The sequence below is a fragment of the Monodelphis domestica genome, chromosome 1 (assembly GCF_027887165.1).
Source record: "Monodelphis domestica isolate mMonDom1 chromosome 1, mMonDom1.pri, whole genome shotgun sequence".
In the NCBI taxonomy this organism is placed as follows: Eukaryota; Metazoa; Chordata; class Mammalia; order Didelphimorphia; family Didelphidae; genus Monodelphis; species Monodelphis domestica.
The window spans coordinates 96,050,534-96,066,423 of NC_077227.1; the positions used below are offsets into that span (position 1 = coordinate 96,050,534).

A 15,890-nucleotide genomic window follows, 5' to 3' on the forward strand; every position below is an offset into this window, starting at 1 on the left:
AGATTTCTCGTTTGTTTGTTTTAATTTCTAGGAGACTGACTTCAAATCTATATTCCATGTACCAAGTGAGCGTGCCATTGGACATGACTCATCCCTTTAACACCTACAGTAATTAATCTGTCCTAAAGAGGTTTTTTTGGTTTTGTTTTTCATTTCACCCTCTTTTAAACTATGGTAGCACTATTTCTTCAAAGCTGGATCAATGGATTCATTTCCAAAGTGGAAGTAATGACTAAACAGGGGAAAACCACCTCAGGAAAAAGGGAATTCAACCAGTCAACATATACAAGCTGTTTTCCTGGAATACTTTCTGGGCTTTGAGGTTTGGAGTTGACTTCAGAAGACCCTGTTGGAACTATGTCTGTTCTGGTTGTTCTGCCTCCTTGAACTCCTTTCTACAGGCAAACTTGGAAGAAAATTCCATAAAGATAACCTTGAATTTACCTATGTTAGTTACTGAAATTATACTGCCTTGCCTGCATTTTCATTTATTTATTTCACAAAAGCCCAAACTACTATATTTAAGGTGAGATTAAGTCACCTTGCTAAAGGAAATGGACTCTATGTGATTCAGAGAGGTTTGGTCCTAATACAAGTATTTAAGTAATGTCAATGACTTCTAAAATTGGTTATTTCATTACCACCCCCCCAAAAAACTAGAACTCATAGTTTTGTCAAAGGAATTCCAAGACTTCATCAAAGCAATATCAGGATTATAAGATCTATCTGCTCCTGTGGATGACTATATCAAAAAGTATGATATAGCCATGCAAACTTTGAAATTAGTAGTAGGGTACATCCTTCTTTAAAACTAGTTGGAAAGAGAACTTATCTGATTCGTTGAATTCTGTTGTGCTTTATGCTGTTTCAAGGCTACATTCATGACCTCCTTTGAGATAAAAAAAAAAAAACATTTTTGCCACAGAGCAAGCATTATTATCCCTATTTGACAAGAGGGGAAACCAAGATTGAGAAAGACTCTTTTTTGTCCAGGGTCACACCATTAGCTTAGAGTCGAGAATTGTACCCAAATCTCCTGACATCATCCATTCTTCTTTTCCTGTGCCATGTTATGCATATATCCTGTATCACTCTCTATGTATCCTGGAAATAATAAATGGGGAAGGTGGCAAATATAGAGTATTGGGTTTTGAGACAGGAAGTTCAAATCTGACCTTGGATACCAGCTGTGTGACTCTAGGCAAATTATTCAACCTGCATCTGCCTCAGTTTCCTCAATTGTAAAATGGAGATAATAATAGCACCTACCTCCCAGGGTAGTTGTGATCATGAAACAAAATGTTTATAAAGTGCTTAGCACAGTGCACAACCCGTTTGTTGTTCAGTTGTGTCCAACTTTTCATGACTCCTTTTGGGGTTTTCTTGGAGAAGATACCAGAGTGGTTTTCCATTTCATTCTCCATCTCATTTTACAGATGAGAAAACTGAGGCAAACAGGGTTAAGTGACTTGGCCAGGGTCACATAGGTAGGATGTGACTGAGGCCAGATTTGAATTCAGGTTTTCCTGACTGCAGGCCCTGGCACTCTATCTACTATGCCAGCTAGCTGCCTGGCACATCGTAGACAATAAATGCTTTTGAAAAAGGCCAAATGGTTGAGGAGCGTTTTGAAGAAGAGTTCTAAAAGACTTCTAAAAAATGCCCTGGCTGGCATTCGTAAGTGGGAATGAAGCTGTTGTGGCTTCTGCTCTTAGTTGAGGGCCTGTGAATGGGGCCAGATGGACAACCAATGTATGATACCATTGGCAGAGGAACCAGTATGTTTTTTCCTCTTCTCAATTTGTTGTATCGCCAGAGAGAAAGACGGTGAAACTTCCAGACCATGGAATAACCTCATCATATGTTATTTTGCTTAAGGAGAACCAGGCTTCCTTAGTGACCAAGCACCAGTGAGACAGCCATTCTTTGCCAGCAGAAATAACTCTGTTAAGAGCTGTCCCTCTTTAGTAGGTGCACCTTTATGGAGCTGGCCAGAAGGAAAAGTAATTGAATTTAATAAAAGCAGTTCTCAATATAAAGCCACAGGGAAATATGTTTAACTTCAAAGTCCAGGCTCTTGGTTCCTAGATGTAATTAATAGTTTAGCTGTTTCTTCTATCAAATCTCTATTTGATGGTGAATTAAATGGATTCCCTAGCATTTACTCACATTTTATAGTCCCATAAATTCTCAATTGATAGGTATGGATAGATTGATGAGTGCCTCAAAAATGACATTCATTTGTGCCCTTCAAGTTGGTCCAGCTGCTGCTCCTTACCCAGTCAGTTTAAAAGTCCCACAAGAAAGGCATTTAAAAGGGTGGTCAAAGGTGAGACTCGTAGAAAACCTATGTGGAGATGCTGCCCGTCTCTACATCTCCTTCTCCCTGGATGCTAACAAAAAGATCTACAGAGAAAAACAAATATTCCTTTGCTCAGCAACCAAGTCACAAGAGAGGAGACTTTTGTTTTCTGGTGCCATTGTTTGAATATGCCAAGTGTCTGAGGAACTGATGCTTCCTCAGCACTGGCAGAATCGCCTGACAATTTGTTACAAATGGAGAGGGCATCCAAGAGGCCTGGGTTCTAATCTCAGTTCTTCCACCCCATGCCTAGGCCACAGGCTCATAGAATAGACCTTAGTGATGAGCTAATCCAACTACCTCATTTTATAGAGGGGAAATTGGAACCCATTCAGACCAATTAATTACCTGAGGCTACCTAAACCTCATAAGGAGCAAAGTTGAGATATGAATCCATATCCTCTGACTCCAAACCTAACACTCTTTACATTGCACCCCCCTACCTCCTTGAAATGGGCAAATCCTTTAAGCTTGGTTAAGTTAACCTTAGTTACTCTGAATCTCAGTTTCCATATCTGTAATATGGAGTAAAAAATACTTGTGATACAGTGGAGAGAGTACCAATCAGGAAGATGTGAATTCAAAGCCAGCCCCAGACAGTTACTTGCTGTGTGGCCTTGAGCAAACTACTTAGCTCCCACCTGCCTCAGTTTCCTTGTCTGTAAAATGTGGACATTAAAAATATCTCCCATCTAAAGTTGTTGTGAGGGCTAAATGAGATAATTATAAAGCATTAAGCATAGTGTCTAGTACCTAGTAAATGCCATATGTGTTAGCAATTATATTATTTACTTCACAGAATAGTTATGAAGAAAGTGCTAATTGTAAAGCTTTTTTTTTTTAATCAACTCATCTCTTAGCCATGAGTTGGAGTAGCTGTTAGCAGTAATTCCACTGTTGAAATCCTAGATGATATGAAGTAATGAAATGTTGCCCCTCAAGGTGTGACTGCCTCTAATTCAGCAGGTAAAGAAATTTAGAATATAGAATTTGAAGACCATATTCAACAGCTATGGCCTGACAAGCAATCTGCTTGCCTCCAGTGCTTCCTACTTTGAGTGATGCATTTGGGCTCGTATTCAATGAGCTCTCTATTTTATGTCCTTACTGAATTTTTGTTTTAAATTGGCTCATTCATACCTCTAGACAATCCACAGAAGTCAGAATCTATCCAAGTATGCCGGGAGCCATCAAAGACCACGTTGTTTGACCCAGTCCACATGGAAACTCAGGACTACAAAGCAGCCCCCAGGAAGGATGGGAACATCCACTGAAACCCCCCTAAATGACCTTCATTATTAACATCCCCTTATTATTTGAATAGCCATGATTATTATTCTTACTTAGTCCCAGGAAAAATAGATGAGAGCAACATGCTTGTAGGATTAATACAGATGTCCCACTCTGTCCCCCCAGGATATTACCAGGAGACCCCACTTATAAAATTAAAACTAAAGATTCTTATATATCCACTTAGATAGGACCCTTTTTTCTAGGCATAAAAACTTCTGTCAAATCTGTGCTCTGAATTCCCTAACTTATATCTGGGTCATGTTGATTCTACTCACTGATCTTGCCCTTAGCAACAATGTTTCATTGACTATCTCCCTAGGCTTCCTGTCTGTTGTTAAGTTCCATGGAAACATGTATTTTGAGAATGAAACTGTGTGCCAAGTAGATGTGTGATCATGAGGGTATAAAATAAAGCCAGGCCTCAGCCAAGGTGGAGCAGTTTATCCTGTGAAACCTGTGCTGTGGGTTGAATGTGAAAGCTGGGTCCCATCCATCATTTCGGTGACACTGTCCCACCTCTGAGACCCCAGCTCCTGTGGGAAGCTGGCCCCCTCCACGGCACAAGTACACAGAGAAAAAAACTTCTTTCATATTCTTTAGCATTCGTCCTGAAGAAGAAAAATGAATATGAAAGAAAGAGAAAGGATATAACAAAAGCCCAAATCTAGGAAATCCTTCCTTGGCTTCTTTACAAAACTAAGTACCTCTATGAAATTATGACATAGAAAGGAGAAGTTCATTGAAATAATATCTCTATATATTCAGTGATATTAGGCAATTTCTAGACTGAATTAGAGCAAAAAACATAGAGTCAGGAAGGTCTGAACTCAAATATTCCCTCAGACACTCACTAACTGTGTGAGTCTGGGTAAGTAATTTACCCTCTCTCAGACTCAGTTTCTTTATTTGCAAAATGGAGATGATAATGTATTATAGAGATATAAAGCATGTAAAGCATTTTGCAATCTAAGGTACCTTATTAATGTCTTTATTATTACTCAGAACTTCAACTTCCAAATATCTTTAGTCCTAATAGAGCAGGTTTCAGAGAAAATTAGAGAAATTTATGGTTATTTAGAAAGTTGGCCACACTATTGGTCACTTAGATTTGAAAAAAGTCTCCATAGGGAAAGTATAACTAAGTATAAAAAAGATACTGTAAAACTATGTTTAGTGAGTTCTTGGATCATACTATGGAAATGCATATGTAAATGGACTTGGTTTTCAAATTTTAAAAAGTTAAAGAATAGCCATTATTAACTTGTCTAAGTCACATGGCTTTTATCTTCCTTCTGACACTGCCATTCACCCCCTTCTCTAAAGGTTTCTGGGACATGATTCTGTCTTTTTTTAAATCTGTGTTTGTTTTAGCTGGCCTTCATTTAATCCATTTTAAGAATTTGGATTTAACTTAGCTACTCAAATGAAAGAGGATGAGGAAAAGGAGAAGACCATATATCCCTGCAATCAAGACATGGAATCCTAGCTGGTCATTCACAGATGTTGCATCACCCTCTGACAACAAGCTAGAGAGAGAGGATAAGTAGTTACTATAGATCACAAAATATCAGAAGAGCTGCTGTTTGAATGAAATTAGAAAATTATATTGGTTTAATTTAGCATCCAAGAAGCATAAATTAAATACCTAGTAGTTTCAAGGCCTTTCTCTAGACAGTGAAGACACAAAGACAAAAAATGAAGCAGGCCTTGCCCTCAAGAAGCTTACATCCTACTTCAGGGATTTGTTGTTGTTGTTGTTTGGTCTTGTCTGACTCTTTATGACTCCATTTGGGAGTTTTCTTGGCAAAAATACTGGAGTGATTTGTCATTTCCTTCTCCAGCTCATTTTACAGATGAGGACACTGAGGCAAACAAGGTTAAGCAATTTGCCCCAGGGTCACACAGATAGTAAATATCAGAGCATGGATTTGAATTCAGGAAGATGAGTCTTCCTGACTCTAGGTCCTGTGCTTTATCCATTGAGCCAACTAGCTGCCCTAACTATAAGGATACAACATGTATATTATGAGTAAATGCAAAGTAGTTTTAAGATGGAATAAACCTAATAGTATTATTGCTGGGTATAAGGGTAAACTGTGAATCTTAAAACTGCTCAGACTGTACCTTAGAAGATTTGGTTAAGCAAATTCCACTATTGTAACAATGGAGGTACTTGATCAGGAATGTATTGAGAACTTTTAAAATTACTCCACCCTACTTTAACATTGACTTAGGGGAAGATAAAGATGTAAACTCCCAATGGAACAATGAAAGTCCCTAACTCATACCTTACAGTGAAGCCAAACCCTTAAGCTAGGTGGTCTATTTTTAGATCTAATACATAAAGGTGCTAACTACCTATAAAGATTAAATTAATCACTAAAAGGTCAAGCAACTTACAAAAGGCAAGCTTAACAAAAGAGGTGTGAAGTACTCAGAAGATATAATCTGCCCAGAGAAGGTGAGAACTAAAGAGTAGAGTGGTGAGAACTAAAAATGGGCAGTCCTGGGAAAAAGTGTCTACTCTGATTGGTAAATGTGAAATTTTAGGGGAGGTGACATAAGAGAAAATTTCTTTAAAAGGAGAATTCAGTTCAGTTTGGTTTTAATTCACTTTGGAAGCTGAATTGGAGCTCTGAACTCAGTTCAAGAGTTCAGGAGTTCAGTGGAGGACTGGAGCTTGCTTGAGATGATCTTGTGGTGAGTGATAAAGACTGACTCGCTCTCCCTTAGGCTCAGGCCTAGGCCATTTGGTCTAGGCCCTTTCTTTTCTCTCTCTCTCTCTCTCTCTCTCTCTCTCTCTCTCTCTCTCTCTCTCTCTCTCTCTCTCTCTCTCTCTCCCTTCTTCCCTTAATTCCTTCATTTGTATTATTTAAAATCTCCATAAAACCCAACTGACTTGGGTATTTTCATATTTGGGAATTTTCCCATGACAACCACTTAATTTTAGATTTTAAATCAAGACACTAAAAATTATCTTTACAGTTTGGCAAAAACCTTTACAGTCTTGGCAAACCATATTTTCATGGTTACAAAACACAGTTTTATACCTTTTGGGGCATAATTCTAAATTGTTCTCTAAAATAGTTGGACCAGTTCACAATTCTACCAGCAATGTTTTAGTGTCCCGATTTTTCTACATCCCTTCCAACATTTGTCATTTTCATCTTCTATCATTTTAACTAATCGTATAGGTATAATATGGTACCTTAGAGTTGCTTTTAATTCCTATTTCTCTAATCAATAATTATTTCCAGCATTTTTTCATATGACTGTAGCTTTGGTTTCTTCTTCCAAAAATTGCCTGTTTATATCCTTTGATCATTTATCAGTTGAGGAGTGACTTATATTCCTGTAAATTTGACTCAGTTCTCTATGTATTTGAGATATATATTTGAGATTTGAGGCCTTTATCTGGGAATCTGACTATAAAAAATCTTCCCCAATTTTATGTTTTCCTTTTAATCTTGGCTATGTTGTTTTATTTATATAAACCTTTTTAATCTGATATAATCAAAATTATTCATTTTATATTCCCCAATGTTTTTTCTCATTTGTTGATCAATTCTTCTCTTATCCATAAATCTGATAGGTAATATGTTCCATGCTTCTAATCCACTCACTATATTTCCCTTTCTGTCTAGGTTTTGTATCCATTTTGATCTTATCTTGGTAAATAGTGTAAGATATTGGTCTACTTTCTGCCAGCCTACTTTCTAGCTTTCCCAGAAATTTTTACCACATAGTGAGTTCTTATCCTAAATGCTTAGGTCTTTGCATTTATCAAACACAAGGTAACTATCATCACTTACTACTAGGTCTTGTACACCTACTCCAATTAAGATGTATTTGTGTCCTGATATGTCAACCACTTTCTTTGATGGAGCTTAAGAGAGCAACTTCAGACAAATAGGACTGAAAATAGTTTAGCTCTAGAGACAAAGAGAATTCTAAGCTACATGTGTATACAGACATACACACACTCCAAGCTAGAAGCCAGAAGTGGAGGAAAAACCAGGAGCTCATTCTTGGGGATGAAGTGAGGGTTTCGCTCTCCCTAGTTAGCCCTACTCCCTGGTTAGCCCTATCCCTGATTAGCCCTATCATTTTGAAATGGCATTGGTTAATAGTAGGCAACACTACATCCAGTCAGAAACAAAGAAGAAACATTCTAGACAAAGCATGGATACAGAGTAGTGTTAACTCAAGGGACAAAGCTGCTTTGGGAAATAAAGTTGCAGTTGGAGGAACATTTGGCAGCAGAGAAGACAGCCAGAAGTGGAGAGGAGCAGAGATCCTGGGAACTCTGGATGAGGGCTCTTCAAAGAAAAAAAAAATCCCAGGTCCAGTAATGCCAAGAGTTTTAAGTTTCTATACATACACCTCAATCCTCTTATACTCTCACTCTGAACTCTCTCTTCCCACATAAACTGTATGGGATTACGGGAAAGCACACTAGAGATTCTGGGGTGGGGGATTGATTTGTACCTATTCTTATTACAATAGCAACATTGAAATCTTTTTGCTGAGGGCTGATTTTATCTACCAATCATGGCTATTATCAGGAGACTTGTTCTCTCTTTTGTTAGGCATCTAGACCCACAGGATTACCACTAGAATCCACAGTAGCAGCTGCCCCATCAGGACCCACCCTGTGAGTACAAGTATAAAATGGAGAAATGATACAAATGTTGTCATCATTCAGTTGTACAATAGGAATTACTACAACTAAAATGATTGATTAGTATTTTGACAACAGCCTAAACAGGTAGCATTAAAAAAATTGGGTGTGTGTGCAAGTAGATTTGAATTTAGTCCATGCAGACACAATACACACATATATGCATACATATGTATCATATGTGCATATACATGTTGCATATATGTGTATATTTACCAGATTCCAAATAACAGATTCAAATGATTTTATTTAAATATACTGTATGTAAATACATATATGAGAAATTTCTATACATATACACACTCTTTGGATATGCTGTATACATGTCTACACATATGTACACATATCTTGTATGTATATATGTGTTTATCTATTCTATTAATTCCTTTTTCATTTCCTAAAATGAGACTTCATATTGGCATAGAAAAAAGATGTTGAAAATTAATAGATAAAGCTAAATTGTGTATATTTCTCTGTCAATTGACATATATTCAACTATTTTCATACTTGGATCTGTAAAGAGCATGTATATAAGTATACTTGTGTGTACATATATTAATATACACCTACATAATGTATATTGATGTATAATGGAAGAAAATCACTGTGCTTATTTTTTCTGGGTTATACATGTATCATCACACAAAACATATTTCAATATTGTTCATTTTTAAGTGAGTAATATTATAAAACCAAAACCCCAGAACATAAACCCAAATAAACAACTGATAAATCTGCATTGCATCTGCAAAAACTGATAAAATGCATTCTACTCCAACAGTTCTTTCTCTGAAGATAGATGGTATTCTTTGTCATAAGTCCCTCAGAATTTTCCTGGATCATTGTATTGCTAAGTCAATCACATTTGATCATTCCACAATATTGTTGTTACTGTGTACACGGTTTCCCTGGTTCTGCCTATTTCACTCTGAATCAGTCCATGAAGGTCTTTCCAACTCTTTCTGAAATCATCCAATTCATCATTCCTTGTAGCACAATAGTATTCCACCATCATGTACCACAATTTGTTCACTCATTCCCCAATTGATGGGCATCTGTTAACTTACCAATTCTTTGCCATCATAAAAAAAAGCAGCTATAAATATGTTTTGTTCTTTCCCATTGACTATAATTATTTTTTAAATTAATTTATTTAGTCAATTTAGAACATTGTTCCTTGGTTACAAGAATCACATTATTTCCCTTCCTCCCCTCCCCCCACCCTTCCTGCAGCTGACACACAATTTCATTGGGTATCACATGTGTCCTTGATCAGACCTATTTCCATGTTGTTGGTGTTTGCACTAGGATGTTCATTTAGAGTCTACATCCCCAGCCATATCCCCTCGACCCATGTATTCAAACAGTTGTTTTTCTTCTGTATTTCTACTCCCACAGTTTTTCCTCTGAATGTGGATAATGTTTTTTCTCATAGGTTCCTCCAAGTTGTTCAGGGTCACTGCATTGTCACTAATGGAGAAGTCCATTACATTTGATTGTACCACAGTATATCAGTCTCTGTGTACAATGTTCTCCTGGTTCTGCTCCTCTCGCTCTGTATCACTTCCTGGAGGTTGTTCAGTCTCCATGGAATTCCTCCACTTTATTATTCCTTTGAGCACAATAGTATTCCATCACCAGCATGTACCACAATTTGTTCAGCCATTCCCCAATTGAAGGGCATCCCCTCATTTTCCAATTTTTGGCCACCACAAAGAGTGCAGCTATGAATATTCTTGTACAAGTCTTTTTCCTTATTATCTCTTTGGGGCACAAACCCAGCAGTGCTGTGGCTGGATCAAAGTGAAGATAGTCTTCTATCGCCATTTGGGCATAGTTCCAAATTGCCCTCCAGATTGGTTGGATCAATTCACAACTCCACCAGCAATGCATTCCATTGACTATAATTATTAAGAGGAACTAAAGTTGCAAATTATGTATGTTGTTTCAGCCATGTCTGATTATTTGGACCCTCTTTGATGTTTTCTTGGTAAAGATATAAGAGTGGATTGCATTTCTTTCTCCAGCTTATTTTATAGATAAGGAAACTGAGGCAAACATACTGACTTACTCAGAGTCATACAGGTAATAAGTTTCTGAGGCCAGATTTGAAGTCAGGGAGAAGAGACTTCTTGTTTCCAGGCTGGGTACTCTATACACTGTACCACCTACATACATGCCCTTTAATTATCTATAGCCAAATATGTAATGTATATTATTGAACATGCAAATTATATGTTTTTAAATATAACTAATAAATTTGGTTTTGATACTTGTGAAGAACTCTTGGTGTGGAAGCATTAAGAAGGATTGTAGAAGGTGGCATTTTTGCTGAGACTTTAAGAAAAGCCAAGGAGATGAAGAGGGATGTAATTCTAGACATGGAGGACAACTAGAAAAAAATGCCTAGAGTCAGAGGTAGAGTGTCTTGTGCAAAAAATAGCAAGGAGTCCAGAGTCATTTGGATTGTAGAGGACATAAGGGTAAAGTCTAAGAAGACTAGAAAAGATTATGAGGGCCAAGTTATAAGAGGTTTTGAACACCAAACAGGATTTTATGTTTTATTCTGAAGGTAATAGTGGAACATTAAAATTTATTGAAGGGACAGCCACTGTTATTGGGCATGACTTTGACAAAGATTTAGCTAAGAAGACTTAGAGTAATCAGATAGGTAGGAAAAGAATCAGGATAGGACAGTGTCATGGAAACCTGAGAGAAGAGAATATTAAGAAATGCCTCATTATCAGAGGCTTCAGAGAAGTCAAGAACAGGAAGGATTGAGAAACACTGAAATTTGGCAGTGAAGACATCATTATTATCTCTGGCAAAAACAGGTTCCAATGAACAATGAAGTGGGAAGAGAATTTCTTAGGACATTTGAGGTTACGCGATTTATTGATTTATTCAGGGTTACACAGAAAGCATATTTCAGAAGCAGTTCTGGAATCTATATAGTCATAGGAGCAAAAGTCACCATATGGAGAATGGAGAGTTGTGGGTGGCTATCTCCTTCTATATTTCTTCACAAGAGACTTTTGATTCTTTTCAAGAGGGGAAGCAAGGGTTAGGGGCTTTTGTTCTTCTCAGATAGACAGAGTACTAGACCAGAATTATAACTGTCTGCTCCCTCTTCCAGCCTTGTTCCCTCCAGCTTCAGTGAGATCTTCCCCATTCTGACCTTTTTTTTTGTATATTTATTATTATTATTATTTTTGTAACTCCTTTTTGTACTTAGTATTTTGTTTCTCTGTTAGACCATTCATACTTTAAGGCCCAAACTGTCACACTAGCCACTCCATCTGCCTCAATACCGAAAGCACTATTTTGCTCAGTAGACACTTGAATGTTTACTGAATCAAAGTGCAAATATTGTTATGTTTTTCAAGGGTAAGGTAATGGTTGCTTCACCTGTGAATTGTTGGAGGCTCATTGAAACGAACCATGATGAGAAATTATGGAGTCATGCCATGCTTAAGTCAACATTCATTCACATGGAGGACGCAAAAGAAGGCAGAGTCCTGGCAGTGAAGAAATTTGTCATTCCAGAGTCCCAAAATAAATACACAGTCAGTAATTTGAAAACACTTTAAAGTTCCTGAATCACACCTAGGCATAGTGTTTAGTTTGTCGTGTTACCCACTTTATTAAGTACAGAGTGAAGCCCCTCCCCCAATTTAAATTAAAACAATTAATTTTTCTATTTGCTTATTTAGCTATTTTGTTAGGAACCTAATATTTAACATTGATTCTAACAACTCAATTGACTTAGTTATTTTTTTTTTACTTTCAGGTTAATGGATTTCAACAACAACAAAAAATATCCTAATGTCTTTGGAGTCTCTCTCTTTAAGTCCCAGGCAGGATTCTTCATTTATTCATTCTTAGTCATTTCTATTCATTTGATTAAAGTTAATGTTTACTTCATTCTTCTGGAAGGTTGGTATTAATCACAGGTAGATTATTAGAATACATGAATCTGGACCTAGACCTTGAAAAAAAAGAATAGGATTTGGGACTGGCAGATAGGAGTGAAAGGGCATTCCTATGAGTTTGGGGTAGGGGGAAAAGATGGCCAAAGACAAAGCAAAGAAATCCTCCCTGATGTAATTCTGAATGCCAAAGTGACTCAAAAATCCTTTCTGGGTATATTTCATGCTTGGAAGGAAATGGAAAGCATGTGATCCAACCTGGAACACAACGAAATACAGTGGAAAAAGTGATTCCATCCTCAGACAGAGTACTCTGTCCTTCCTCCAGGAAAGCTTCATTCCCTCATCACCTTCTCTGGAGCTGGTGTATGTACTTCATGCAACTTCTCACACTGACTTTTTTTTTCTTAGCAGGAAGCATCACTCTTTATGATGTCTTGAGACTTTTAAAGCCAGTGTTAAACAAGTTCAAACATTTAACAGTATATTAAGCAAGACTCCAGGTGTAAGCTCCACCTCCCATCCCCCAAATGCCTGTGAGCTACTTGGTGGAACCATCCAGCTCTGAAGTGAGCAAACCCGGGTTCTAGCCCATTCTCTTTGGTTAGAGAAACAGTGACTATCACACACTACTAATTCCTTGAATTTCTCCTTCTCTCAAACTACTTCTAAGCTTTTCCTGGTAACAGGGCAGAAGACCAACTAAGGTAGCAGAAGCTATCTGTAGTTTTAATAGCAAAGTTTTAAAAGTTTGTGGTTTCCTTGAAGTAAATGTAAATAACTATAGGGTGGGACTGGAGAATTTGGTTTACTAACAATACAGTATGATGTGAAGGTATACTTCTAAATAGGCTATTTAAGGAGCCACATAAATAAATATCATACATTGGAGTATGTGGGGTGTTTAGGAAGGACTACCACCTCTGCTGTGAGGGCTTGCCAAGCCTTTTTAGGGCTGCTCATCCACGAACTCTTATTTGTGGCTCCAAGAAATTGTAGCATGTGCCACAGCCATATCCCAAGAAAACCATTCTCAGGAGACTAGCTAAACCAGGCTGAGGGTAACCAACGTGCCCCAAATCTATGAGTAAGTCAGGAGATGTTTATCCCATGTGTATGAAAACTTGCCCTGGCAGAACAGTCAGATGAGAACAATTTGTTCCAATGATCATGAAGGTGGCTGAAGAGCCTGCTCAAGACATTGAAGATACCAAGGTCACCCACTTTATCCTGGGCCATTGCCATCATCCTGGCTTTTGCCTTGCCACTAGACTTTGATGACCCTAGAAGAGAGAGTGAGTCTGAGAACAACTGTGTAATTCTACTTCATTTAAATCCAATTCAAGCATCCATCCAGACATCATCCCACAATATCATTAGTCCCCTTTGAAAGGAAAGACAAAAAATACCCATCAGATAAATTTGATCTTTGTCTGTTCAGATGATTATTAGAGGTTAATGAGTAAGAATAAAGACATCATAGAAAAAGTTGGGTAAGATTATTATTTTCCCTATAATGTGAAAAGGATCACAATGGGAGGAGAGACTAAGAGGTTTGTAGAGTTAGAATAGCTCAGAACAGCTCAGAACCTTAGAATTTCAGATATTCTTAATCTGGGTTCTGTGAAACTGTTGGTCTAACATTTTAATGAGTTTATCTCCAAAAGAACTGGTTTCTTTTATAATCTTTTATTATCCTATTATTTGTGCATTTTAAAATTATTTCACTAAATAACTCTTGGCAAGTCACTTCTGTTTGCCTCAGTTTGCTCATCTGTAAAATAGGACCCATATCTGTCGGTATTATGAAGATGAAATGAGACAGCATATGTAAAATGTTTTTTAAACCTTAAAGCACCATATAAATGCTAGCTGTTGTTATTATTATTATTAAAAACATTATTCTGGGAAAGAGATCTATAGACTTCCCTAGGCTGCAAAGGTACATGACTCAAAAGAACCCCCAGTCTAGTCCAACTTCTTCATTTTACATATATAGAAACTAAAACCCTGAGAGCTTAAATAATTTGACCAAGATTACACTGGTAATGAGAGGTGGAGCCAGGTTTTGGACCCAGACTGAGGGGAAAGAGTTGATCCAATAGTGTACTAAATCTTGTAATATATGACTAGCCTGAACTTAAATGGAACTTTGAATAGCAATGACACATATGAGTTTGTTTTGATGGATTGAATTCATCTTATTCTAACATTCATCTCCTTCCTACTAAGTTTTTCAGTGGCATTTTTTGCATATTTTATATGCCATAAAATAACCAACAACTTGTCTTCACAAAATTTTAGGTCTTAGGATCCACCTCTCCCATTTACACACTCTGTCCCTAATTCCTTCTTCTATAACCCCAATTATGTGCTAACTAATAAAAGAAGAATTATATTCACTCTAAGTTGGAGTCATCACTAGGTGGTTGAAACCTTAGGGGTATGGGATATATATACCTCCTTGGAAGTTAGCAGAGAACAACAGAACAACCTTTCAGCCATTGCTTGGAGGACTTGAACTGGTGAAGAGGACAAAAGTCTTTTTGCCATGTCTTGAAGACAAACAAAAAACAAACAAAAAATCTTAGCAGAACTGGGTTCTAATAATCGGACAGTTATGAGTACCAACAGAGCCACTAAAATACCTGGGTTTTGGAATAATTGGCCACAGATTGAAAATAACCATTGTAAAGTTTGCTGCCTTAGGCAGTCTAGGTTGCTTACATTTTTGTTGACTTTTGTATTTATACTCTCCTCTTCTAAAATACTAAAGAATCTAATAAGAAGGAGTTTTACAGAAGTCCTGTGAGGCAAGTATTATAATTTCCATGTAGGAAAAAAAAGTGATTCATTGCAAAGATCATAAAACACTGGGTTGGGTTCCCGAGGAAGGTTGCAAAATCTTTACTAGAGAGCCTTAAAATTAGGGTTAGGTGGAGGGACAGCCTTATTTGGTGGTGAAAGATCAGATTAAAATACCCACAGTTTGAGTTCCTTGCCAACAATGTTTCTATGGTGAGAATGAGACATAGGGTTTGAGGTGCTGTCAGCAACAGGATTCATAGGCAAGATAGGTGAGAACATGGATACTTAAGATTCAGAAGCTAGATACTGAGGATCCATGGCAGGGAAAGGGATCTGGGGCATCCTCATCATGGGTGCTAGAAAGAAGGGTCAGTAAAAAGGCAGTGAGCATCAGAGGATCCTGGTCATAGATCTGATCCAGGTACATGGAAAGTCAGCGTCATGATGGCTGGATACTAAGAAGCAGTGTGTGCCTGTAGGCAGTAAGATCAGGAAATCTGGCCATAAGCAAGGAAGCTTAGATAGATGGTTTTCAAAGTCAGGAACAGTGCCTAGAATTGTGGAGGTTCACCCGTAGGGTCTTCATTCACTGCAGGGCTCTACCCCCTGAGGGTTGATAATAATAATATCTTAAGGTTTATGAAGTACTTTACATATATTTTCTCATTTAATCTTCATAACAAGCCCATGGTATAGGTATTGTTCTTCTTCCCATTTTTTAGATGAGGAAACTGAAATGTAGTAAGTTTAAGTTAGATACAAGAATCTAGTTGTTGAGATGAGAGGATAAAACATGGGATTTGGTCTCAAAGAAAAA

The 15,890-nt window shown here is 37.4% G+C and overlaps 1 long non-coding RNA gene across 1 annotated transcript in view; it reads left to right on the plus strand.

The window, feature by feature from the left end:
* LOC130455164 (uncharacterized) overlaps nucleotides 1-14,929 on the plus strand; it is a 30,018-nt gene extending 15,089 nt beyond the window's left edge. The window contains exons 3-4 of the long non-coding RNA XR_008913096.1: nucleotides 32-8,309; nucleotides 12,127-14,929. This is a non-coding gene — a long non-coding RNA (uncharacterized LOC130455164). The remainder of the gene's footprint in view (nucleotides 1-31; nucleotides 8,310-12,126) is intronic.
* Nucleotides 14,930-15,890: the final 961 nt, after the last annotated feature.